Consider the following 27113-nt stretch of genomic DNA (forward strand, 5'->3'; position numbering starts at 1 on the left):
ACCGTCAGATAGCTCCTCAATTCTAATCATGTAGGCTGAGTGGACCTCGTACCAGGTAAAAATCCCTGACCTGGCCGGGAATCGAACCCGGGGCCTCCGGGTAAGAGGCAAGAACGCTACCCCTACACCAGTGCTAAGGAGGGGTTTTACTATATTTTGATTTTAAAGGGTTAAAATGGGGATATATATTGGAAATTAACTTTTTAAATTTTCTCGACCGCGAAATAAATTACAACTTCGTTTGTGCACTAAAACATTCTATACAAATTCCTAACATACAATTTCTTCAGTTTTGAAATTCGACTTACAAGGGATGCAAAGGGTTGAAACATGTGTACATGAGAACTTTACCTCTTTTTTTTCCAATTTGTCGGCTGTGAAGTGAAATACAACTTCGTTTTAGCATTAAATCATTTTACATATAAATACCTAAAATACAGTTTCTGACTTTTTTTAAATTTGACTTAACAAGATGTGCGGAGGTTTAAAGTGCATGTTCAAAATTTACTTTTTTTTTTCTGTTTTCTCGGCCGCGAAATAAAATACAACCTTTTACTGCATAAAACATTCTTCAGATAAATACCTCAAACGAAAATTCTTTTTTTAAGAAAATCGACTTACAAGGTGAATAAAGGGTTGAACACCTGATTCAATCACTCTTCAATACCCAGCCGAGACTATTAAGTTCGAAACATGAAAGTTTAAAGATATGTTCGTATAAGTGCGTAAATGTGTGCTAAGAAAGGGTTTTATTAGAATAGAATAGAATACTCCCATCCCCGAGTTTCGGTTCGCCTGAAACTAGGGAGAGAGCACTCTTTTATTGCAATTCATTAAAGTTTGATACATGCATTGCATTTTCCTCTTATAATTATTTGACTATTACTACACTCAACATAATTTATTTTGTCCTAGACGTCAACAATGCTATATAGTCTAGGGCAACGTGTATCTCCCCCTTCTTTAGCTTATTTAGTGCTTACTTTTCTGTCACAAGTCTTTTGGAGTATCCTACCATTAACAACATGCCTTATGATTGAATTGAATGAGTAGATGACTGCATGAATTTGTAAATGGATGGTTTCATGGTTGAAATGTAATGGACTGCATTGAACATTCCATTACTAGTGAGATAATGAATGAATGAATGCATGAATAGACTGGATTCCAGGTCCTCTCTCTCAGTCACCGATAACCACCAACCGAGGAGAGAGTTACATGAATGCATGAATGAAAGAATTAATTAATGAATGAAGGGATGTTCTTATTCAATTCACCTTTAGTTAACGGCTGAATAGAAGATAACGACACGACAATACAACAATTTATATATTGTCATTTAGACTTTCACGGCCCGTGTAACTATTCATGAGGTATATTTTTGGGCTTATGCCGTGTAATTAATTATAAAACACACTCAACGCGTTTCGAAAGGAACCTTGCCTTACTTCATCAGGAGACAAGAGAGAAATGAAACGACGCATAACAGGTTGCTAGGAGAAAGCAACAAGGAACTTGAAATGGTGCCCTAAGTTGTAAACGGGACGCCATTTTAGCCCCAGATAGAGACAACGAATGGCAACGCGTTGAGCGTGTTTTATAATTAATCACACGGCATAAGCCCAAAAAAATACCTCATGAATAATTTATATATTGCTACATTTGACATTATATTTAAATAATAATAATTATATTATTCAGCTGTGTGCTCGCATCCGGGCGATAGCGGGTTCGAATCCCACTGTCGGCAGCCCTGAAGATGGTTTTCCGTGGTTTCCCATTTTCACACCAGGCAAATGCTGGGGCTGTACCTTAATTAAGGCCACGGCCACTTCCTTCCCATTCCTAGGCCTTTCCTCTTCCATTGTTGCCGTAAGACCTACCTGTGTCGGTGCGACGTAAAGCAAAGAGCAAAATAATAATAATAATAATAATAATAATAATAATAAATAAAAAATAGATATATTACTCTAGGACAGGCATGCCTTTCATTCACCTTTGCCTTATCTTTCATTATTCTCGTTTGTATTTGTTTTGATTTTTTATTTCCTTTCCCCACATACTTTTTACAATACAAAAATTCTTTGCTATTCTTCCCGGTGTAACCCACTCTTTATTTAGTAGTATAACAACTGTATAGAATTCTTTCTCTTTCTATTTTTGTTTTATATTCACTTCCCAGATATATAATTCTCATTGCTTCGGTATTGCTTCGGTTACCCTACAAACTCTTAATAGATGTGCTTCTTCCATTTCTTCTCCAGCGAGTAAACAATGATTTTCGTTATCTCTCTCTCTCTCTCTGTGTGTGTGTGTGTGTGTGTGTGTGTGTGTGTGTGTGTGTGTGTGTCTGACCGGAAGAGTTTTACTAAATATTGATTTTAAAGTATTAAATGGGGTGTATTCAAAATTTACCTTTTTAAAAATGTTCTCGGACACGAAATAAAATACAGTGTTTTGCACTAAAGCATTCTATATATAAATACGTAAAGTAAAATTTATTAATTTTCAGAAATTATACCTACAAGGGATGAAAAGGGGTGAACAAAAATTGATATCCCAAAATCATAATATGTAGCCAATACTTCGTAACGAAATAAGATATCAACGCCATTCCTGCCAAGAAATTATCTGTACAATGCGTACGACTACTTCTTTAACGGCGGCTTAGTCGGGGTAAATTTAAGTAGGCGCTAGGTGCTACATGATATGATAAGATGGGCACTAATTACATCGATCGCATTCGACAATACATCAGCTGTTTCCGGATGACGTCTTTTGGTGGTGATTGTAGAAGACGATTTTATACCAGCTTTCAAACTGTGAGGTTAAGTTTACCATTTACACGGAGCTTGTTACTAGATTCAGAAGAAAATCTCAGTTTTCACAAATTTATTTTATCGTTGAAAGTTAAAAAGAAGCGTGTCAAAGGTGTTATAGCCACCCAAGTGTTAAACAGGAATTAGTCAAGCAACTACAACGAATGCTTTCATTAAAACAATTGCTGGTGAAGCCTCGACGGATAGTGCTAATACAGTATAATTGTCATTAACAGTAGTTGTTAACGATTCTGTTACAATATGATGATGATGATGATGATGATGATGATCAGTGCCTGGTTTTTGCTTATATGTCATCTTTTAATTGTGCATCACAGACATCGCTAGCTTGTGTATAAGTCCTGTTCATAGTCCCCAGATTACAGAAATACATATTTATTAAGTCATTTTTTCGTCATTTTTATTTTTCGCTTTTTGCGCAGTTATTTTGTCATTTTTCATTGTTTGTTTTTCTAAGTCGTTATCTTTCTTTCTTTTTTAATCTGTTTACATTCCTGGTTTGGTTTTTTCCTCCGACTCAGTGAGGGGTCCCGCCTCAAGGGCAGTGCCCTGCAGCGTTAGACTTTGTGTCAGGTGCTGTAAATGGGGAGGAAGACCAGTACCTCATCCAGGCGGCCTCACCTGCTATGAGCAGGGGCCTTGTGGGAGGGATAGGATGATTGGAAGGGATAGACAAGGAAGAGGGAAGGAAGCTGCCGTTGCCGTGAGTTAGGTTCCTGGAGGAGAAGTGGGAAACCACGGAAAATCACTTCGAGAATGACTGTGGTGGGAATCGAACTCACCTCTACTCAATTGACCTCCCGAGGCTGAGTGGACCCCGTTTCAGCCCTCGTACAACTTTTCAAATTTCGTGGCAGAGCTGAGAATCGAATCAGGGCCTTCGTGGGTGGCAGCTAATCACGCTAACCACTACACCACAGAGGCAGACGTATCCATCTTTTACGTCACCATACAACCAGTTTTCCTATCTACGTAATCGAAAATTACGTGATTGTTCATCTTCGAAAGTTTCGAGTACGATTTTTTTCATGGGAATATTATTTCCCTTTCCAAATCATTTCTCTGTACGAACTACATGGTGTCAAATGAATTACGACCTACAGATCTTCGCATACCATATTTCGAACGAAAACCGAGATTCCGTAATAAAGAACTGAAATATTATGTTGTAAAATTACCAAAATTTTAAATTATGAATATTGTACATACTTAGAAATCCATAAAGTTTAGTTTTTAACACTTAAGAGTTGGTGTATTTCGGTCAGTTTCTGTTAGTTTCTAGGACATTATTTGAGAATTTTGAGGTCATTTTAGAGGTAATTTTTTAGCATTTTCGGTCAATAAAATCAGGGCAATAATAATAATAATAATAATAATAATAATAATAATAATAATAATAATAATAATAATAATAATTTGACCTCTGCTACCGCGTGCAGGCATTTTGATCTGACACCACTTAGATTGGCTGCGTTTCAATTTCAATGTTCCATTTTACTTTACTAGATGGCAGAGAAATAGATCTCTGTTGGGCGGTCTGTGGCTGAGAGTTAATTTCGTCGGGTAAACACCAAATATCTCACCATAGGTCTTTTTACGTGCGGACATCGTACTATATGGAGCGTGGAATATACAGTACTTTCGTTTTCCTACCCTTCAAACCACCGGCTGTCTCTGCCTAGTTGGAACCCGGGATATTAGGAGGCAGAGGCCGACACTCTATCACTGATCCACAGAGAGAGCTTTCTATAGGTGAAACATACTGTACATTCTTCTTGAGCATCAGTCTCAAAGAACGGTACTACTTCCCGCTGATTTGAATGGTAGACCAAACCTCTGTGCATGGTTCCTCTTTGCCCAAAGCCCTCTCCTGAGATCATCACCGCAGAGTAAAGGGCGTGGGTGACCTTGTCAAGGACAGAGGAGCCGCTATTCCCAAATACATCCTTCCGGCAGCCTTGCAAGGAACAGTTGTAGCAGCTAAAAATGTGAACCTGTTAATACTATCTGCAGATTTTGTAACATATAATTTGTATTGGCAATGAGCAATCACATTTCTGAAACTCTCTTCGTTCATGAAGCTGTACTTTAAGCAATCGTAACATAGACAAGATATGCATCTAAGTAAAGTATGTAATTAATGTTATGATCCACGAATTTTCTTCTGATGCCCACAGCGTCTAAAAAAATATTCCCAAAGGTTACAGGATATATGGCTTTGGAAACATGTCTGCGCGAACTGCATGAGAGCAATGTTTCTAATGCCTATTGCTCACGATAAAATGTTTCGTAAAACTTCTTGTACAATTAATTTTATAAAAATTTGGTGAAAACAAGTTGTGTTGCTCAAGGTAAAATTATTTTATAAAATCCGTGCAAGCATCAGGATGGCCATCTATGAACTTACTTCTGAACCAAGACGTGTATGTGCTGCCATCTATCGATACACTTTTAAATCAAGAATCAGCTGTTCAACTTACATTGTTTTTGAGAGTATGGCTCCAACAAAGCAAAACTTGCTGCTTTAGCTGCAATTATATGTTGTACAGTGGTAAAAAGGAAGAAAAAAATGCCACGAAATGCTGGACTCGGGATTGGATCAAAAGAAGAGAAGAAGGTAGAGGATTGCTGTCCTTGGTCGAAATTTACTTGAGGTTATAAGACCAGCATTCATATAGGAATTAGGCGATTGTGTTTTCTGCCTCTCTTCTTGCATTTCTGTTGTGGTAATGTGGCGTTTTAATTTCATGCAAACAAGGATATTTCTGGTATTCGTCCAGTAAAACGCTAACAGCTTCCTTAGTCCACTCGGATCCTGCCATTTTGGAAAGAAGTGTTTGTTTACAATCGAGCTTCACAATCTTCTCACGACGTAGCGCCAGCATCATCGTGATGTCAGCTTCGCTGATTGGTTCGTTTCGTAAAATTAATTTTACGGAATAGAACATGTCCTATTTTATGAAAAGTTTTATCAAAGTTTTTACAAAACTTGAATTTGACCGTGAGCAACAGAAATTTTATAAAATTAAATTATTGTACAATAAATTTGATAGAAAATTTTACCGTGAGCAACAGGCATAAAGTGCTGGAGACTTATTTGCAATAAATAAATATCGATGTTCATTAACCATTATAATCAGACGTTGACATTCTGATTTTGTGACAAGGGACGATATTTAATCGTATCTAGTTCTATAAGTACCGGGCGAGTTGGCCGTGCGGTTAGGGGCGCGCAGCTGTGAGCTCGCATCCGGGAGATAGTGAGTCGAATCCCACTGTTGGCAGCCCTGAAGATGGTTTTCCGTGGTTTCTCATTTCCACACCAGGCACATGCTGGGGCTGTACCTTAATTAAGGCCAAGGTTGCTTCCTTCTTATTCCTAGGCCTTTCCTGTCCCATCGTCGCCATGACCTATCTGTGTCGGTGCGACGTATAGCAAATAGCAAAAAAATTCCATAAGTATTGTTGGATGAATGAATGAATGAATTGTGTGGACGATATCAGAATGCTTCGGAATGAGAATTATAAGACTGTTAATATGGCAGAAGAGGCCTGCATAAACGGAGCTCGCTGTAGGAGAGTACTCTGTAGAGTGGAGGAACGTGTATAGACAGCACGACCAAGGCAAACATGGTAATAGTGCCGGGCTGAGTGGCTCAGACGGTTGAGGCGCTGGCCTTCAGACCCCAGTTTGGCAGGTTCGACCCTGGCTCAGTCCGGTGGTATTTGAAGGTGCTTAAATACGTCAGCCTCGTGTCGGTAGATTTACTGGTACGTAAAAAGAACTCCTGCGGGACAAAATTCCAGCACCTCGGAGTCTTCGAAAACCCTCAGAGTAGTTAGTGGGATAAAGACCAGTAACATTATTATTATTATTATTATTATTATTATTATTATTATTATTATTATTATTATTGGTAGTTAGTATCGTCGTCACTAGCTTCCCACCTATGTGACCAGGTTAATGAATATACAAGTAACTTAAAAAACGTGTCTCTGTAGTTCAGATTCCACGTGGAACCATATTAACAGTACAGTAAAAACGAAACAAACTTTCTTTTAAGATACTTCTGTGTAGAATAATTCATAAAATTATAAGTCACAGATTATAATTTGCTTTATGACGCACCGACACAGATAGGTTTTATGGCGACGATGGGATAGAAAAGTGGCCGTGGCGTTAATCAAGGTACGGCCACAGCATTTGCTTCGTGTGAAAACGAGAAAGCACGGGGTTGCTAACAGTGGGGTTTGAACAGTCACAGATTACCTTCAGTAGCAAATATTTAACGTAAGTTTCCTTTCTCAATGTGTAGTATTTACATCAACATAAGAAGGGAGTAAGGGAATGTGATAGTCGAGTGGCACAGTCATTGATTTCTCGTCGAGACAATCGTAGTTTGAATCCCGAGCAATGCACTTGGGATTTTTGACATGAAATATGAAATACCTGCGGTTCGGATTCCAAGTAAAACTGGATGTCCCGTGGCTATGATCTCGACATCAACTATCACGTAAAACTGCAAGCTTGCTTGCTTTCTGCCTGCTTTAGAAGGGACGTTAAATATGTAGCACCTTCTATTATTATTATTATTATTATTAAAATTATTATTATTATTATTATTATTATTATTATTATTATTATTATTATTATTATTATTATTATACTAGTGTAAAGCAACGTGTGCATGTACTATTTATCTTCATCTCGTGACGAGAGATTGAATGGATAGCAATCCATCAGCGCAACTCTGCAACCCCTTAGCCCGAGGATTTGCCTCATGCGAAAATAGGAAACCATGAAAATCCATCTTCAGGTATATCGGCAGTGTGCTTCAAACCTGGTACCTCCCGGATACAGGCTGAAAGCTACCTGATCCATACGATGTAGTCAAGTAGCTCGGTGAAATTTTAAATTGTAATTTGATTAGTTTCACTGAAATACTAGTTTTATAGTACACGTTTCTTGCCTTAAAACTGTGCCAGTAAACCGGTTCCGGTAGCAGTGTTCAGTGAAGTAATCCTTAGGAATTACTTGATAGTACGCAATATAAATAAAAGGTGTCTTAAAAGTCTACATTGTTGTGATGTAAATATCACGTAATTTCAGCTCAGATTTATTATGTAGTGTTCAATCTTCCTCGACAGCGTAGCCAATATTTAATTGTGGTACATCTTGAGAACATAACACTTTTATAGCGGCTCTCTCACAACATTGTGCCAAGAAAATTTACTTTTTGTAATCCTACAAATACACACAACGTATGTTGTATGATAAGTCATGGACTTTACTTGTAACAAGAATCTTCGATGTCATCTTCCTACTGAGTCATCTCTATAAATCTGCCGGGATATTGACTAATGTTCACCTACGGTAGTAGTGATCAAGAAGAGGAAAATTAGAATACTTCGGCCACAAAATGGGGAAGGATCAGAATTATCATCTTATTCATGACATCATGCTGTGATGTACATATTACGTATGATGAATAATTCGGCTCGATTTGTTGTTCGATCTCGGTTCCACAGAACTCTTACCAATTCGAACCCCAGTCCGTTAATATTTAAGAAGAGTCATGACTGAAATTTTGAACGTCAACAATTTACCACTTATCACAACCAAATTTAAAACACCAATATTTATTAACAGGATAGGGCACCACAAAAAGTTTGGAGTTCATTAGTTAGTTTGTTGTATCGTTATTAACAAATATTTTTTTAAATATGTTGTATTGAAAATGCAGACAGGTATAAACTAATGGAGATGCAAGTGTTTCTTATTCATTCAATAGGCAAAACTCTAGTTTGGTGCTGTTTTAGGAACAAAAATATGAAGGTAATATTCAACTGAAAATAAAATACAGAACTAACTTTAATTCCTGTACATATTGAAACTTTATCAGAAAATTTCAGGTTAATCTGATAAGAACTTGGTCACAAACAGTATTTTGTGAGTTACATGGTAATGAGCTGAAAATATTTTGCTATTGGCTTTACGTCGCACTGACACAGATAGGTCTTACAGCGACGATGGGACAGGAAAGGGCTAGGAGTGCAGAGGAAATGGCCGTGGCCTTAGTTAAGGTACAGCCCCAGCATTTGCCTGGTGTGAAAATGGGAAACCACGGGAAACCATGTTCAGGGCTGCCGACAGTGGGGTTCGAACCGAAAATATTTTAAGCTAGAAGAATGCAATTGGACGTTTTAAGGAACAGCTCGATAGCTGCAGTCACTTCAGTGCCAGTATCTACTGTTCGGCAGATAGTGGGTTCGACCACCACTGTCGGCAGCCCTGAAGATGGTTTTCCGCGATTTCTCATTTTCACACCAGGAAAATGCTGGGGCTGTATCTTAATTAAGGCCACGGCCATTTCCTCTCCACTCCTAGCCCTTTCCTATTCCATCGTCGCCGCAAGACCTATCTGTGTCGGTGCGACATAAAGCAACGAGTAATATATATATATATATATATATATATATATATATATATATATATATATATATATATTTTTTTTTTAAACATGCTCTGGACTGTAAGGTACTCCCTCAGACTTCTGTGTCCTCTTATGAACAACAGCGTAAATACATTCCAGCGGACGTGAGAGAAATGGGCTTGGTCAATACACGCCGTGCCGCAACCGTTTAAATCCGGCATTTTGATCTTTAACAATGGCGTTTGGGCAAAACTGATAACGGGATTTGAAAAAGGAAGAATTGGAGGATTTTTAAGGTTAAAATTGAAAACTCGTTCTTTTTGGTCAAAAGTCGCAGCATTTCAGTCATGACTCCCCTTAAGAGCGCGCACATATGCCTGATTCATGTTAGTAGATTTACTGACACGGTAAAGAAATCCTATTCTAAGCAAAATTTCGGCACTTTAGTGTTTCTTGAGAGGGCGTACCTTAATTTTTTTTTGCTAGTGGCTTTACGTCACACCGACACAGATGTCTTATCGCGACGATGGGATAGGAAAGGCCTAGGAGTTGGAAGGAAGCGGTAGTGGCCTAAATTAAAGTACAGTCTCAGCATTTTTCTGGTGTGAAAATGGGAAATCACGGAAAACCATCTTCAGGCCTACCGACAGTGGGATTCGAACCCACTATCTCCCACACGCAAGCTCACAGCCGCGCGCCCCTAACCGTACGGCCAACTCGCCCGGTGGCGTACCTTCTTTAGGGAGAAGTCGATAAATGTAGAAACGAGATTTCCACTTTTGGAGAGGCACAAGGCCCTGAGGTTTACTCAACCTACATCAAAATTGAATAGACCTACCATATTAATTTCTAGGAGAGGGTGGGGACAAAGGTAGTCGGACATAGAACTAACCACTCTTTCCCGCTTAGTGCTGAAATTACAAATAGTAGGAGCTTTTACTTTCCAGTCCTCCTTGGACCTTCATAACTTGTTACGGAGATGACTTTGCTTTTGCATCTCTTGAAATTCCTAGTAGTTTATTCAATATTTAACGCATAGAACTACATTGTTATTATTTGTGTAGCAGAACGTCGACAGCCAAATGAGCAATTGTTACCGATTATCTCATAAGATGATACCTCATAGATACCACAAAACCTTCTTCAACCTATTGCAGGTATTTCTAGCGGTCGTAGGAGATCTTATCCGGAATTTAAGATCTCACGGCATGCAATTTTTTTGGTGAAAATTTCAACCCAGAACACCTGGTATTTGAACCTTGGATATCCAGATGGAAATCAAGTTGCTAAAATCCTGCGTTAATCATGGCTCCATTAGGTGTCAACGGAAATTCGGTGTACTATCGTACATGTATTTGTATTTAGCAATGTAATGACCGGGCGAGTTGGCCGTGCGCGTAGAGACGTGCGGCTGTGAGCTTGCATCCGGGAGATAGTAGGTTCGAATACCATTATCGGCAGCCCTGAAGGTGGTTTTCCGTGGTTTCCCATTTTCACACCAGGCAAATGCTGGGGCTGTACCTTAATTAAGGCCACGGCCGATTCCTTCCAACTCCTAGGTCTTTCCTATCCCATCGTCGCCATAAGACCTATCTGTGTCGGTGCAACGTAAAGCCCCTAGAAAAAAAAGCAATGCAACGAAGTCGTATTGTACACGTTCAAAAAGAAATTGTTCATTCAAATAAACTCATCAAAACGGGAGTAAAATATTATTCAAATAATGATAGCCTATCTTTTCCTTTAAGCAGATATTTCAAACTTCTATTGAATTGTGTACGCTTAAGTATTAGTTGAAATTAAATCGTGATGTATTTTATGTGTAAAGCATCTTTCTTAATCACCATTATCGCATTATCCTCTACCACTGTATACGTAGCCGCCATACTAAATGCAGAAATTATGGGAATGCGTACCCTTGAGAAAGTTTATGGAGCCAGGTGAACTGGTGAGCAAATATGTGAATCGTCGTAGTTTGTGGCATGCTCACAGTCAGTCGTGGTGTGCATTTCCCGGAAGTGGTAATAGAAGTATACAGCCCCGACTGACGACAGGGTGTTCGAGGACGAGCACTGGAGTAGTGAAGGCAATTGTATCTTATAAGAATCAATAGAAAAATTGATGTGCTACAAATCATGAATAAGTTTACTATTGCTGCGTTGAGTAACTTAACTTGTCATGAAATATGACGTATTGAATGCTGCTAGAAATAAACATAGTCGCATGTTTTTGAGGGACCCAATAGCCAAGTAGCACCACCACTGGGTTTTCACCAAGCCGTCGCGGTTCAATTCCTGGCCAATGCAGGCGTGATTTTTGAAATTATCACATCGTATGATATTTATTATTACAAGATTGCTTAATTTGCTTATCAATAGCAATAGTTCTCGATTTTCAGTGAAAACTAGCATGTTTAATTCCTTAAAATGCATTAAAGAAGTAAATTTATTGTTCATGGTAGCCAAATTATATTGCCCTAGGCGTCACACTAAGCCAGCCAAAGTTCAAACCACGGTCAATACTGTGCGATTTTAAAAATTAAAGATCTCATTCTTACGGTTAGTCTTCCGCTTAAATCTAGAAGTCCCGAGGCTCTGATGGCTATATCAAAAGCATGGAAAATTACGTGACAGTGTCCACCTCCTCAGTGTCCCCAGGGTAACCAGGGGTATTGATCAGATAGTCTCAGCTGGAACTTACTTACTTTGGGTATGGTGGCCAGTTCATTTCCACTCCTCTGGACAACAGCACGTGAGATATCCAACTTCGTTAATAGTTTTCCTTAAGAAAAGACGAAATCTAGGTCAATATTTGTGAAAGAATTGAAAGAGCATCTTAACTAACATCTTGAGTGTCAAGTCAGTGAAAAGTGGGACAAAATGTCCTTTCAGTAAATGAAAAACGTTTTAGCAAGTTGTGATCTGACTGCCTTTCTCCATATTTGTCACTGTGCGGTGTTGAAGCATGCTCGCTGACTCTTGCTTCGTGGAAGAGGATGCAAGTTCTGCATTATGTGGGCTTACTGGCGGATACTTAAGATGCCTTGGAAGGCTAATCTTACGTCTGTAAAGTATGACCACCACCAAGAAATAAAAATGTATTCGGTCATATGATGCATAACAGCAAGTATTACAGTATGTGCTTCAAGTAATCCTCCTCGGTAAGAAAAAATGTTCCGGTCACCGCAGAATGTCATGCCTGGAGAACTTGAACTAGTGACTGGACTAAATGTTCAGTTATTCAGAACAATAATGAATAAGGAGAAAATCACTCTACGGATCTTCAATGTTCTATGAGCACAAGGCACTTGAAAAAGTTATGTGTATAGTATCTCTAAAAGAATGGAACATATTTCCATTTACTCGTCCGCCTTGACGCATAATTATATAGCTTCTTGTTACAACTCTTTAAATACAAAGTCTCGTATAAATACATTAGTTTCAAAGGAAAGAAACAGAGGAGTTTGACATTGTACTGCCATGCTTTTGTGTGAAAGTAAGATATCCATGACTGCAATAACGAAAGAAAAAGATCAACGATGGAGGAGTCGATAATCATCAAGGACGGAGAAATTTGGTGTTATTGTTAGAATTCAAAAAATGTTCAGATTAATAATAATAATAATAATAAATAATTTCGTGTGGCTATTTCTAGCCGAGTGCAGCCCTTGTAAGGCAGACCCTCCGATGAGGGTGGGCGGCATCTGCCATTTGCAGGTAACTGCATGTTATTGTGGTGGAGGATAGTGTTATATGTGGTGTGTGAGTTGCAGGGATGTTGGGGACAGCACAAACACCCAGCCCCGGGCCATTGGAATTAACCAACCCGGCCGGGAATCGAACCCGGGACCCTCTGAACCGAAGGCCAGAACAGAATATTTGAACAGTAACCTCTGCCGGTGATGCCACAGGGGGAAACACACAATGATCCCCGACCCGAGATCATGTCCGCATAGCGAAATACTGAGGAACGACAGGTAGAATGGAATAATGTCTTTAATTGTTGAATTTAATGTGAAATGACTGTCTGATGCTCACTATCCCCACCATTTTATACAAGTAGAAACAAATACTTTTTACTCGATAATTGTTTAACGCCTCTGGTATTTGAAGGTGTTCAGATACGCCAGCGTCGTGTTGGTAGATGCCGAAGCGTAAACAAACAAAACTTCTGGCATCTCGTGCACGCCCAAAATCATAAAAATAGCTCGTGGGGCGTAGAACCTACATTATTATTATTATTATTATTATTATTATTATTTCAGATAAAATGATATATTCAGAATTAATCTCAGCAAACAAACTATTGTGTATGGTTGGTATGGTGAACATTCATTAGCGAATCTTCAATCTTTGTTTTTTGGCTATAAGTAGGCTACGTTCCTAATTTTCAAATTTCAAAGTTTGGGCTTATAGAATAAAGAAGGAAGTGAAGGTAAATTAAGGGATTTTGGCATGTTTTACTAATTCGATGACGTGGGAGTAATGCTACTACCACTACCTAACAATCCTGTTTTCGAATTACGGATCATCCAAGGATTAAAATCCTGGACTGAATATAGGATGTACTCAGACGAGTGAGGTAAACCAAAGAATTATTCAGTATAAGAAGCAGCAAACTACCGGACGAGTTGGACGTGTGGTTAGGGGCGCGCGGCTGTGAGCTTGCATCATCCAGGAGATGGTGGGTTCGAATCCCACTGTCGGCAGCACTGAAGATGGGTTCCCGTGGTTTCCCATTTTCACACCAAGCAAATGCTGGGGCTGTACATTAATTAAGGCCACGGTCGCTTCCTTCCAACTCCTAGGCCTTTCCTATATCATCGTCGCCATAAGACCTATCTGTGTCGGTACTTGGCATACTTGGCCTCCAAGTAATATGGAGGAAGAAATCACCACGATAGCTGCGTAACACTCGATAGTTCTATACTTTCCTGCTATCTGGTGGGTAGCAGAATTCTGGTTTAGTTTAGTTTAGTTTTTGATTTGTGTTCTTATCTACCGAGCGGAGTGGCCGCGCGTATTAAAGCACTACAGCTATGGAACTAAGCTCTGCATTCGGGAGACGTGTGGGTTCGAGCCCCACTGTCGGCTGTCCTGAGAATGATTTCTGTTGTTCCCCATTTTCACTTCCAGGTAAATTCCGGGACAGTTCCTATTCAAAGGCAACAGCCGATTCCACCTCCTTACCTCACCATCATTCATTCCATCTTCATTAGCTCCTCAACTGAGGTTGGCGTCAGAAAGGACACCCTGCCATAAAATCATGGCATACAATTTCAGCTCATCGCACCCCTGATCCTGTAATAGGAAACGGGACTATGGGGTAGACATACATAAATACACATTTGTGACTTACCTTTCTACGTACAATAATTTGACATCTTGTTATCAGAGAATACCAGTAAAGCTGTATGGAAGAAAATACAAGTGATCGTTATTTCATCATCATTGCCAAGGGACGTCTAATTTTACATAGAGTCCTAACCAGAAGGATATGGCTCTTCATTTCAAAATCTCACATGCGTTGGCCGGAATTCGACGTTTGACCGCTTTGATGAAAAGCCAGACTCTTCAATTATTGACAATTGAAGGACAATCCAGTCCCAGGTTGAAGAAATTTCATTTATTAATGTAATTTCCGTTCTTATAGAATGTGAAATGACTGATGCTCACGATTCCCACCATTTTATACAAGTAGAAACAAATACTTTTTACTCGATAATTGTTTAACGCCCCTGGGAGTCTGTTCTATAGCAAATGAAGAGAAGGATGTAAAATATAGAGCAATGTTCCCACAGTCAGGTGTCTTCCGGATAAATATTTGAACAGTAACCTCTGCCGGTGATGCCACAGGGGGAAACAGAATGATCCCCGACCCGAGATCATGTCCGCATAGCGAAATACTGAGGAACGACAGGTAGAATGGAATAATGTCTTTAATTGCTGTTGACGAATGTAGGAGAAAAGAGTACACTCGTTTATCAAGAAGTACACGGCATATAATCAGATATCACTGGACGAACTGACAATATTATTCTCAAGAATATAAAGGAAAATACGGATATAGTGACATAATGGGCTTAACCATCATATTCGAGCATCATAAAGGTCAAACTGAAGATGAAACGCCTAGAAAAACGGGTACCTACAGCCTGACAGTCCTCGTTTCTAAAATTAAATAATGTGTACAGGAGGAAAACGTTATTAGCCTGAAGTTCAGAGCATGTGGTACAGCACTGGATTTCTATAGAAAGTTATGTAAGCTACTGACTTGCCGAAAAACGTAGGACAATACCTCCAAGAGCCGTCATTCATGTTCATTGAGAGACTGCAGTCGATAATACCCAAAATTGATTAGGACTCCTCACTGTGTATACAACAACATGAATTTAGCAGTTTAATTTAATTTAATTTCGTGTGGCTATTTCTAGCCGAGTGCAGACCCTCCGATGAGGGTGGGCGGCATCTGCCATGTGTAGGTATCTGCGTTTTATTGTGGTGGAGGATAGTGTTATGTGTGGTGTGTGAGTTGCAGGGATGTTGGGGACAGCACAAACACCCAATCCCGGGCCTTTGGAATTGACCAATGAAAATTAGAATTCCCGACCCGGCCGGGAATCGAACCCGGGACCCTCTGAACCGAAAGCCAGGACGCTCACCATTCAGCCAACGAGTCGGACAATTTAGCAGTTAACTTTGTAATTACATAATTATGCATAAATGCGTTAGTATTGTTCACTTTGTCCATTAAATGCAGCTTATAAACTGAGGGGAAAGTGAATATATCTACATTAATCTTTCTCTTTCTACCTCTTAACTAGAGACTCTTCGAAATATTTCCACATGCTTTTGATTAACATTGGAAAACAAATTCTGATAGTGAAATTTGAATGTTATATATTTTCTTTCTACTCGAAGACATATTCGGAAGAATCCAGTTAGCTTGCTTACATCAGAGGAACATAGAAGCAAATGACCAAATTCTTCGACCTTGGTTGTTGCGGAAGCTTCTGGCAGTCCCGCAGAAATGTAGTAAGACTCGTGCCGTATGGATGACAATGACCCTAGTTGTAGAGATGATGACGCGCGCCACTTCCGGTGCTCGCTGAGCCACGGCCACCTGGCTGGCTTCCGGCTGTTCTGTTCTGTGTACAGCTCGGGGGGCTTTGTCTGGCATCACGCGACCGTGTAACAGCGAGCCAGCAAACGGCCTTTCTAAGTAGTCTCCCATTACCCGTGCTCAAAAAACTGCCGGACTACCTTTGAAAGTAAGAGCGTGTATTATAGCCACAGAAAGTTCCAGGATTGCGGAGTAGCTGATGCTGCTTTAGAACTGTACTAATATACATTTCATAAATTTCATTAATGTATTTCTAAATGCTGCGACGAAACATGGGCGTTATCAATATGGGTCTGGAAATGCATAATTTCTGAGCTAGTAGATATGAAATATTAATATTCTTCATGCATCATTCATGGAGAAGGAAACATAAAAGCGCATTCCTTACACTGTGCCACAGTTTTCAGAAAAGAAAGAAATCAATAATCAATGAATATTGAATATTCACGACCGCACTGTAATCGAAATCGACTTTCAACCTATTAGATCCTTTCCAACAGAACAAATATGACCTAGGTCACAAAGAGTCAATGGTAGAGCAACCGACGCGAAATCGAGAGGTTGTAGATTCGAATCCCATTGGTGTCTGGTTGGACATATATTCCGTACTTAACATCTATATGAATGTAACACGACCTAATAGGTTGAAAGTGGATTTCGATTAAATAAATAATCCATTACTGTAAGTGTAAATTTAAATGCTCCGGTAGAAAGAATTCGCTTGGGTTTGTGTCAGGCGAGAGTGAATTTAGTTACGTTGCCCTGAAGTACGCTTTATTATATGTAGGAATTATCCATAAAAATGAAATAATCAATGACGCATATGCATATAAATGTAATGTCTTCCTCCTACAGAAGAGTAATTGCAATGTTCAGTGTATTAATTCCTGTCTTGAATAACGTAGCTGAAAATTTCACTCATCCACTTCCCCCCTTCAAAAAAGAAAAAGAAAAAAAGATTTGCGTAAGTTTCTTCTCAAATAATAATTAAAAGACAACAAAGTAAACACAGAAAGAAAACGTGTAGACTTCAGAAACTGTTTTTTCTTAACAAGTTAGGGGAACTACAGTTTGTCGTGGAATCTTAAGCACTGAACGAAATAACAGGTAGCCAATGCAAGTCAGACAGAAAACGTCAATAAAAGTGCATGAGAAGCTTAATTGAGTAGAATGCCAGACTCAGCTTGGACTCAATTATATGAATATCAAATCTTAAAAGTTTTGAACATCGGGAGTGGATGACGAGAGAATAAAATATATTTACTGAACTGGATGAAATAATAATCGTAAATGAGCATATTATATTCAAGCCCTTACTATAGTACAATACGAATATAAGAACGTCGGTCGTAGTGAATATCCAACAGTTAACCCCAAAACGAAGGGATTTGAGAAATAAGGGAAGCTGTAATTACTTCCCCTCAACCCCCTCCAGATTTCTGTTTATCATCATTGAAATTAAATGGCGTGTGGCTTTTAGTGCCGGGAGTGTCTGAGGACAAGTTCGCCTCGCCAGATGCAGGTCTTTTGATTTGACGCCCACAGGCCCTAACGGGGGCAGAATTGAATATGGAATGGAAACGAAAGAAAACAACTTACGTGACATGCTGATGAAGACGAAACATACACCCAGCCCTCGTGCCAGTGGAATTAACCAAATGTGGTTAAAATGTTCGATCCTGATGTGAATCGAACCCTGGACCCCTGTGACCAAAGCCAAGCACGCTAAACATTTAGCTATAGAGCCGGACCTACTACAATAATCCTGTTGTTCAGTTCTATTTGTGTCATTAATTTTGTATGCACTGTGTATTTGCATTGTGTTTAATATTATGGAAGTATCAACGACCAGCGACGGTGAGCCGAGTGTTCACTATAAAGGATAAAGTTGCAGTAAAAATCTGAAGATGGTTCTGTGATTTGGCGACGCTCAAAACAGATCAACACGTTGTTTGGAAGAGTTCAGTACCAAAGATGTGGGGTACTTAATTCAAACGAGCACCTATGTGTTGCTCCAGATCACGCTCACTTAGAAGTACAGAAGACTATAAATTAGACTAAGAAGAGAGTACACGAGTAAGAAACTTTTCTAAAATCTACTTAGAAGTGTTAGGTGACCTATATAATAGAGGTTATGGTTTTGTCATGAAAATTCCTGAACAGGAAGTAATGAAGAGGATACATAATCACCAAGTAAAATCACAAGAAAATAAGAAAAGAGTCGCAATCATCTCAAGAAGTGGTTCTTCAAACAGGAAATTTAATTGTCAGTAATGACAGTAGTTTTCTTCTGAAGTACGACAACGTGGGAGAAAGGACTGTGGTTATTAGTGTTACAGCAGGAAGAGAAACTTTAAAGAGTAAGCAATACTTCTATTTTGTATGGAACTTTCAAAAGTTGTAGAAATCATTTTTCTCAACACAATTCATGCGGGCTTTGGAAGTTCAAAAGGTGAAACGAACTTCTACCCAGTGTCTTTTTTACTCTTATTGAATCAAAGAAAATAGACATACGTCCTACTCTTCCGCCATGTACTACAGGGAAACAGAAAAATTGAAACTTCGCATGTGCTGTCTTTATTTCATCCTGGCCTAAAATTATTTCCCAAGCACCTGAGGCCTTAAAGATTTCTGAGTTCTTTATTATTCTGTGAAAAGAGGCTTGAATAGCCATGTTGTCCCAGTCCAGCTTTGGAAATACTACAAGAAGTGGCTTAGAACCAACGATGCTGCACAACAAAATCAGCAGTGTGCTTGGAAAAGCGAACTCTAGAATGAAGGACGTCATCGAATATACTGTATGAAGACAGAAATGAAACATGCACATGCGCTAATGAGGGCAGAATTGAATATGGAGTGGAAACGGAAGAAAACAGACTACGTGAAATTAGACGAAAAACAGGAAGAATCAGTTAGTGTACAAGAAAAATGGTAATATCATAAATTGCTTAAAAACCCTCTCCTAGTCACAGAAAAGTGAATAATGAAAAGAAATATAAATGTAAATAGTGTTAAATAATATAGATAAAATGTACATAATGTAAATAATAGCTTTTAAGCATGTCAGAGACAACTCTAGGCTCGAAAATTATTGACGATGATTGTAAGCTGTATTTAAACACGTCTAAATGACAAAAATGTATTCTTACTATTTAGCAAGTACAAAGCCTGAATAAAGTGTGATAGGAATTAGTTTAAGACATTTTGAAATTTGAAATATACGCGCCCAAGAATGCGTTTGATTGAAAGGTACGTATCATGTTGGGCTCTATTTACAGGACTCCACACCTCCAATAATATGATTCATTGACATGTGTGCGGTAGATATGTGGACCCTACTGGGGGCGAATTTCACTATTTATACCGGGCGGAATTAACAGGACACCGTAAAACACAGCATAGTACAGAATAATGAAATGAAATGGCGTATGGCTTTTAGTGCTGGGAGTGTCCGAGGACAGGTACAGAATAACATTTATTGTGTTTTGATTCCAAACATTATTTGTATGGAACCATACATTTCCCTGCCAGATATCCAACCACAAATACAAGCATGTCATGCGGGTTAGTATATACACGTTCTTAGTTTTTGACTGAGGTCCTTCCAGCGAGGAAATAAAACATTGACTTTACTCTTAATGGAGTTATTGTTTCATCCTAAGAGCTTAGCACGTAGTGGACATTACCACTGTGTACGTAGTGTGTTTGCATTCCATATAATAAAGTGCGTAGCAGTAATGTATATACTGAAATGTGTATATTTTGTAGGAGGCTAGAATTGAAAATGAGCCAGCCCTGCGGTGTAGAGGTAGCGTGCCTGCCTCTTACCTGGAGGCCCAGGGGTTCGATTTCTGGTCAGTCCACGGATTTTAATTCTGAAGTAAGACCTGGAACAGGGTTCACTCAGTGTCATGAGTCCAACTGAGTAACTGTCTGATATGAGAGACACAGTCTGGACACAAAAGTTAAGTAATACGGCCGAGGATGTCATCACGCTTACCACGTGACTGCAGTATCTACACGCCATCAGGATGGGCAACAGTTGCTTTGGCAGGCCAAACGGCAGTAGGCTGTAGTTATATAGTCTACTATTGTAAAATTCGCCAGAAGTGTATGTGTTAAAACCACACAATAATAATAATAATAATAATAATAATAATAATAATAATAATAATAATAATAATAATAATAATAATAATAATAATAATAGTGTGACCTAAGCTACCGCGTGCAGGTATTTCATTATACGTGGTTGGAATATTCTGTGGTGTAGGGATAGAGTGCCTGTCACTTACCTGAAGGCTCCAGGTTCGATTACCAGCCAGTCCAGGGATTTTAATTCTGAACTGAGGACTGAAATAGACTCCACTCAGCCTCATGAGACCAGCTGAGGAGCTTTCTGGTACGTGAGACAGCGGATTCTGTCACGGAAGCTTAAAAACACTACTGAGGATGCCGTCACACTGACCACCTCATACTCCAATATCTGCAAGCCATTTGGCTTTGCAGCAGTCTTCTTGGCAGGTTAAGGGCATTGACGGACTGTTAAGTCATGTTTTTGTTTGTTTGGTTGGAATATATATAGTGGCTGCCATTCGATAAAATCGCCAGTGTTGTGTGATACGCTAAACCAACGATGTGGAAGTCACGGCATGTTACTGACAGCGCTTGTTTGGTTGATCTTTTGAATAAAGCGACCTTTTGCCTAAAGAAATGTTTAGGATAGTTCTGAAACGAACACCGTAAAGTGGTTTATTCATCATATGGATGCAGTCGAAGTTACAAGAGCTTGTATTACGAGAGTTGGGTGTTTGGTAGAACATTTCCCACCTCTAAAAACAGAACAACTTATCCATAGAATCTGCGACATACGTCCGAGCACTGCCATGCAAAATGATGGGTCGCTTTGTGCAGGAAGTGTGTCATATTTTCTTTTCTCAACGCCGTTCGTATACTGTTCGAGGATTTAATGAAACACTCGCACTTCACACAACGTAATATAACAAAGTAATTAATTATTGAATTATTTATATATCGATATATTTTCAGACAGACTTTTCTGTATTGGAGCGAACGCTGGGTGGACTCGAAATATATTATTCGTAAGTTAGAAGGTAGCGAGAATGATTAGTGATATACACAGATGAAAACAATGAAGGGTATTCGAAAGCAGAAGATGAAGGCTAAGTTAGAAATAAACTCGATGGATGCTAATGTACACATCAGGTGGGCAAAATATAACTGGGCCGGAAAATATTTACAATAGGACTGACGTGAGATTGACCCTTTTTAATGAACATCAGAGAAAATGCTGGAAAAAAAATGAAAAACTGAGGATCCTAAAGTCCTGACTCGACTTCACTCAGAAACCGCCGGTAGAACTCAAAACGTGAAGGTTCGTCTGGACGCTTTAACGCATGCACAACAGTAAATTTATAACGATACAGATGCAGGTCCTCTTTGACAAGGTTTCGACACGACGATCTCTTAATTACCACCTGCACAAATAAACAGCGTTGACATTTCGTCGGACTCCGTTCCAGGTTTTCCTTCACTCGAGAAATATTTTCTGGTATTCAAACTCTTTTTCGGATAGTTAGGGTTTTTATTCGCTTATGCCTTTCACATCATTTTGCCACTATGTTTTGCATTGCAGACTTTGCTGTAAGTTTTGCCAAAACACTTGCAGTCTTAAACTCTTGCGCAAAGAGTTCCGTACAGGTTTTCCACGAATCGTGCTTCCCATAACTCTGGATAATGGACACGCGCTGTTTTATCGTGAGCACCATTGTGTATTGCATTCAACTGGTCACTAAGCACGTCTGCTTCTCTCACTCACTCACACATAATGGCATAGGGACGCACTCGGGAGATGCACACGCGCAGACATGTTACAGCAACAGATTGGTACATCGAAATCACGGTTTCCAGCAATTCCTGTGATGGGCAGTTCTCATGTTCAAGGTTACCCTCAACAGATAAGAACTTGCAGAGGCATAGGGCCCATACTACGCGGCCATGGGAAAACAGAAAGAGAATATTAAATAAAGGCCTGTCTCAAAAAATGAATGAAAGCGGAAATCAAGCACTCCGACAAATACTCGAAAGAAAAACCTGAGCAGGCTTACGGACCAAAGAAACAGGAGTTAATTCAAAAAGTTAGAAGTTAAAAAATTTTTGTCACCCGATGCGAATAGAAGAATTCTTAGGGTAACCACTCCTACTTCCTTAAATTTGATAAATATTCCAGAGGGGAATCTAATTCTAATATAATTATAAGTCCGAAGGCTGTGCAGAAGGTCTTGCATTATTCGAAAACTCTACGTGAAAACCCCTGAAGTCTTCCCCACACTTCACACACCGAAACAGTCACTTACTTACATTTATTCTGCAATACGTTTTAGTTTGGACTTCCTTCACGCTGTGACCCCCACCTCCTCAGCTCCCATGGGAACCGCTCTCAATTCCACGTCAGTCTTACAAATATTTCCCGGGCCAATTTTATTTTGTCCATCCTGTATAAACCAACTGCTGTGGTGGAGTCATGTATGGCGAATAGAGGAGGATAAGTTGCCTAGGAGAACAATGAACTCATAGAGGGTAAGAGAACTAGAGAGAGACCAAAGCGACGATTGTTAGATTCGACTTTTAGTTATTCAATGGATATGTGTGGAACTAAGTGAGGCCAGATAGTTGGTTTCAAATGGAAGATTGTGCAGGTGCTTCGTTAATTCACAGAGGCGTGTAGACTGAATGCTGAATGGCCTTAATTAATAGAAAATATATATCGATGGAACATTAAAATAGTTGCAGTGTCAGGTTAATACATCGATTTACCAGCGTTCTTCATATGACAATAATACGCAGTAATTCGATAACCAGGACGTCATTTCAAACTCTTACGTCATGGCTGTATAGAAAACATGCTGACGAGATTAGTCGCTGAACTCACGGGAACGCATTATCAAACTGAAACTCTCATCCGTAATGTGATTCGAAATACCACGTTCTATTGTATATTACTGCTGCGTTAGCTGGCAACGGGAGAGTAGATATAGCTTGCGTTTGCTGCTGGGCTTCGGTGTCATACTTGTGAACCTGTTTAGTGTCGTTCTCAACAATTGCGAGCGCATGCTAAAATGGTTATTTGATTGCTGTCCCAGAACGCAATTCCAAACATTTTCTCTAAAGATTTAGAGTTACACCCTTAGGGTAGACTCGAAAATAACATGGAATACCAAACAATATGCATGCAAAGTAAGTACCCCAGGTTAAATATAAAACAATTAAAAGGGTAATCTACCATAGACGAACTTCGACGATTGACTCCAGATTGAAAACTTTGACTTCTTTCTGTTTGAAACAAATGTCAAAAGCAATCTTTATTCTGTATTTCGAGTTCCCAATTGCTATGAAAATATTGATGTTGTAACCAACTTAAGTTCTTGGGCAAATTATAGGTGAACGCTAAGTGTAGTTTGAAAAACCTATCAGCGGTCTTGTCTCTCTTACCCTGCAATTCATGCAAGTGGTGATTCTCTTTCCGGTTGCAATGTAACCTCCTTGTTGGAGTTAATAAAAAATATACCATTAGCTCCGGAAAGAGAGTTTATAGTTGAGATAAACCATGCAAGAAAAGTTTATGAACTTCAAACTAATGTTCGGGATGGGCTGAGTGGCTCAGACGGTTGAGGTGCTGGCCTTCTGAACCCAACTTGGCACGTTCGTTCCTGGCTCAGGCCGGTGGTATTTGAAGGTGATCAAATACGTCAGCCTCGCGTCAGTAGGTTTAATGACACGTGAAAGAACTCTGGGACAAAATTCCGGCAGCTCGGTGTCTCCGAAAACCGAAAAAGTAGTTAGTGGGGCGTACAGGCAATATTATTATTTTTTATTATAGTAATATTTGGAACGATGCTTGTATTTTGTATGCGTTTCGTTGAAGTGTTGTTGAACGAATGAACAGATTGTTTGGATTACTCTGTACTTCTAAATAATCATCTATAGCCTATAAATAAAATTGTAATTTTGTCTGTACACTTCAGGTTTTGGCCTCAAACTTCGAATTTTTCTCGTTTTATGTTTACAAAAGTTGAAAATAGGTTCAGTACAATTTGCATCTGCCTGTCTGTTTGTCTCAACATCATGGGAAAACGACTCAACAGAATTTCTTGAAACTTGGTATTTAAGTTCAAGGATATCCGAAAAGTGCTCTAAGCTATGTTATCTGATTCGTACAGGTGCAAAGCACTATTAAGGGGACAACAATAGGAAATGTCAAATTTCAGCGTTAATGTTACCTGTATCGAAAATTTTGTATTATAAAAGTTATGTAAAATATAATTTCTGATCTTTTATTAATTATAGGGGTTTACTTTACGAAAAATAACGGATATATTCATGCCTATTACATTTTCACGAACTCCCAAATATATCCGGATATATTTGTTCCATCAAAAACCTGTGCATAACAGAAGTTAAAGAAACTACAATTTCCAGTCTTTTGTGTCTCATCAGTTTTTACTGGAAGGGCTGTGATAGCTTTGATATTCACGAATTTAGATTTAGAGTGCGAAGTCCATCAACACCAAACATCGCTGACATGTAAATATTGTTCAATCGTAATGGTAACGAGCTAAATTACGATGATTGTCGTCGTTGTCGTGATCTTTTTTATAAGATACAAATCCACGTGATCATCAGCGTATATTGATCAGGAAGATTATAAGTTGACCAGCGAACTGTGAACGAAAACACGAAGAATGATAATATGAGAAAAAGGAGTCATGAAGTGAGGTCCAGTGAAGTGAAGGACTCTCTTGACTTTCGATGCCCTAATGAGCTGGAAGAAAACTAAATGCAGTGGCCTGCAATGTTTTAATCCCATAAAACCGATCATCACTGACTGTTGTTTATTGAGATGTACTCATCTTAGTCTGCCAATCATCTCCGCTGGATGGTATTACCACTGCATAAAAAAACAACCCGTCAAGGACGGCTTCAACAGCTGTCCTGTAAAGGAAATCAGTTGTATGCATCTCCAATCCCTAAGGTAGTAGAATCGAATCTCACGGCACTCCTTCGTCATTCAAGGATGTTTAAATGTGTGAAGTCCATATCAGGACAAGATTCCGATATACTAGGGTCCCTTAAGAACATACAAGTTACAGAGACGTAAAACATACATCTATAGTACTACTATAGCATAGTAGTACAAAGCCATAAAAATAATTTCAACGATTAATTTTAACTCGCACACCAGCATTATGAGCTCCTAAATACGAGATTCTGTGTCACTTGACTTATTTGTTCGTTCACCTCTTTAAGAGGAAGCCCCTATATTTCTCAATATTTCAGAGCCAGCCCCGTGATTTAGAGGTAGTGATCTTTTCCTTTCTCGGAGGGCCTCGGTTTCAATACCCAGCTAGGTCAGAGATTTTTACCTGTCTCGGCGAGCTGGTTTGTGGTTCACTCATCCTACGTGAGAACAACTGAGGAACTATCTGACGGCAAGTTAGCGGCCCCGGTCGAGAAAGCCAAAAATACGGACGATAAGATTCGTTATGCTGACTTTGCTTCACCTTATAAAATGTCGACCTTGGGATCGAACGTCAGTTGCTTTGCAGGCGAAGGCCCGTAAGGGCTGTATTGTCATCGATATCGATTCGGATCAGATTTCAAAGCAGTGTTAAATGCGTCATTATTATTATTATTATTATTGTTATTATTATTATTATTATTATTATTATTATTATTATTATTAGTATCGAAAAATCCACAGCCTGTTTCCAGTCATTCGACCGCGTCAGGGGTGGATTGAATGAAGCCCCATCTAGCGGCGAGGATAGAAATTGTGCCGGCTGCCGAAGCCAGTCGCATTCCTCTGGGACAACGATTAATGACTGACAGATGAAATGAAATTATATTGGAGAGTTTTTCTGGAATGAAAGATGACAGAGAAAACCGGAGTACCCGGAGAAAAGCCAGTCACGCTTCTGCTTTGTCCTGCACAAATCTCACATGGGGTGACCGGAATTTGAACGACGGAACCCAGCGGGGAGAGGCCGACGCGTTGCTGCCTGAGCTATGGAGGTTGTATTGTTATTATTATTATTATTATTATTATTATTATTATTATTATTATTATTATTATTATTTTGTAACTACTTGATATAGGATAGACAAACTACAAATTCACTCTGATCTGGTTTGCTAGCCAATAGTGCGTAAGTTATATGGTTCAAAAATACGTGTTATCTTAAAATATTATTCAGTTATTGCCTTACATACATGCATTTCGAGAATTTCCCGCCACGGTAACGATGGCAGTGCTATAGGACGTCAAGAGTAATTTTTTATTGGATAGAAAAACAGGCATCATTATGGTTTTCATAGACTATTCTTCATGCTTATCAAAACATACGAAAATTAAAGGACACATAATGATGCGTACAGTAGAGGGAACTCGGAAACATAATTAGGAGGTATGAACATTGAGTTTCGTCCGGGATGAGAAACCTAATTCGTGACTATGTTTATTGCTGTAGGAAGTCTTCGACGAGGGAGTCCACATTCTTCAGTATATTCTCACTAATTTTACATTTCGTGTCACTAGTAATTGTCTTCGCCCTTGTTTGGGTGCTAATTCATGGGAACTACCTCACGGTGGAGCTATTGTCTTGATCATATATATTTCTTTCTTTATCTAACAAGGGAACTC

The sequence above is a fragment of the Anabrus simplex genome, chromosome 3 (assembly GCF_040414725.1).
Source record: "Anabrus simplex isolate iqAnaSimp1 chromosome 3, ASM4041472v1, whole genome shotgun sequence".
Taxonomy (NCBI): Eukaryota; Metazoa; Arthropoda; class Insecta; order Orthoptera; family Tettigoniidae; genus Anabrus; species Anabrus simplex.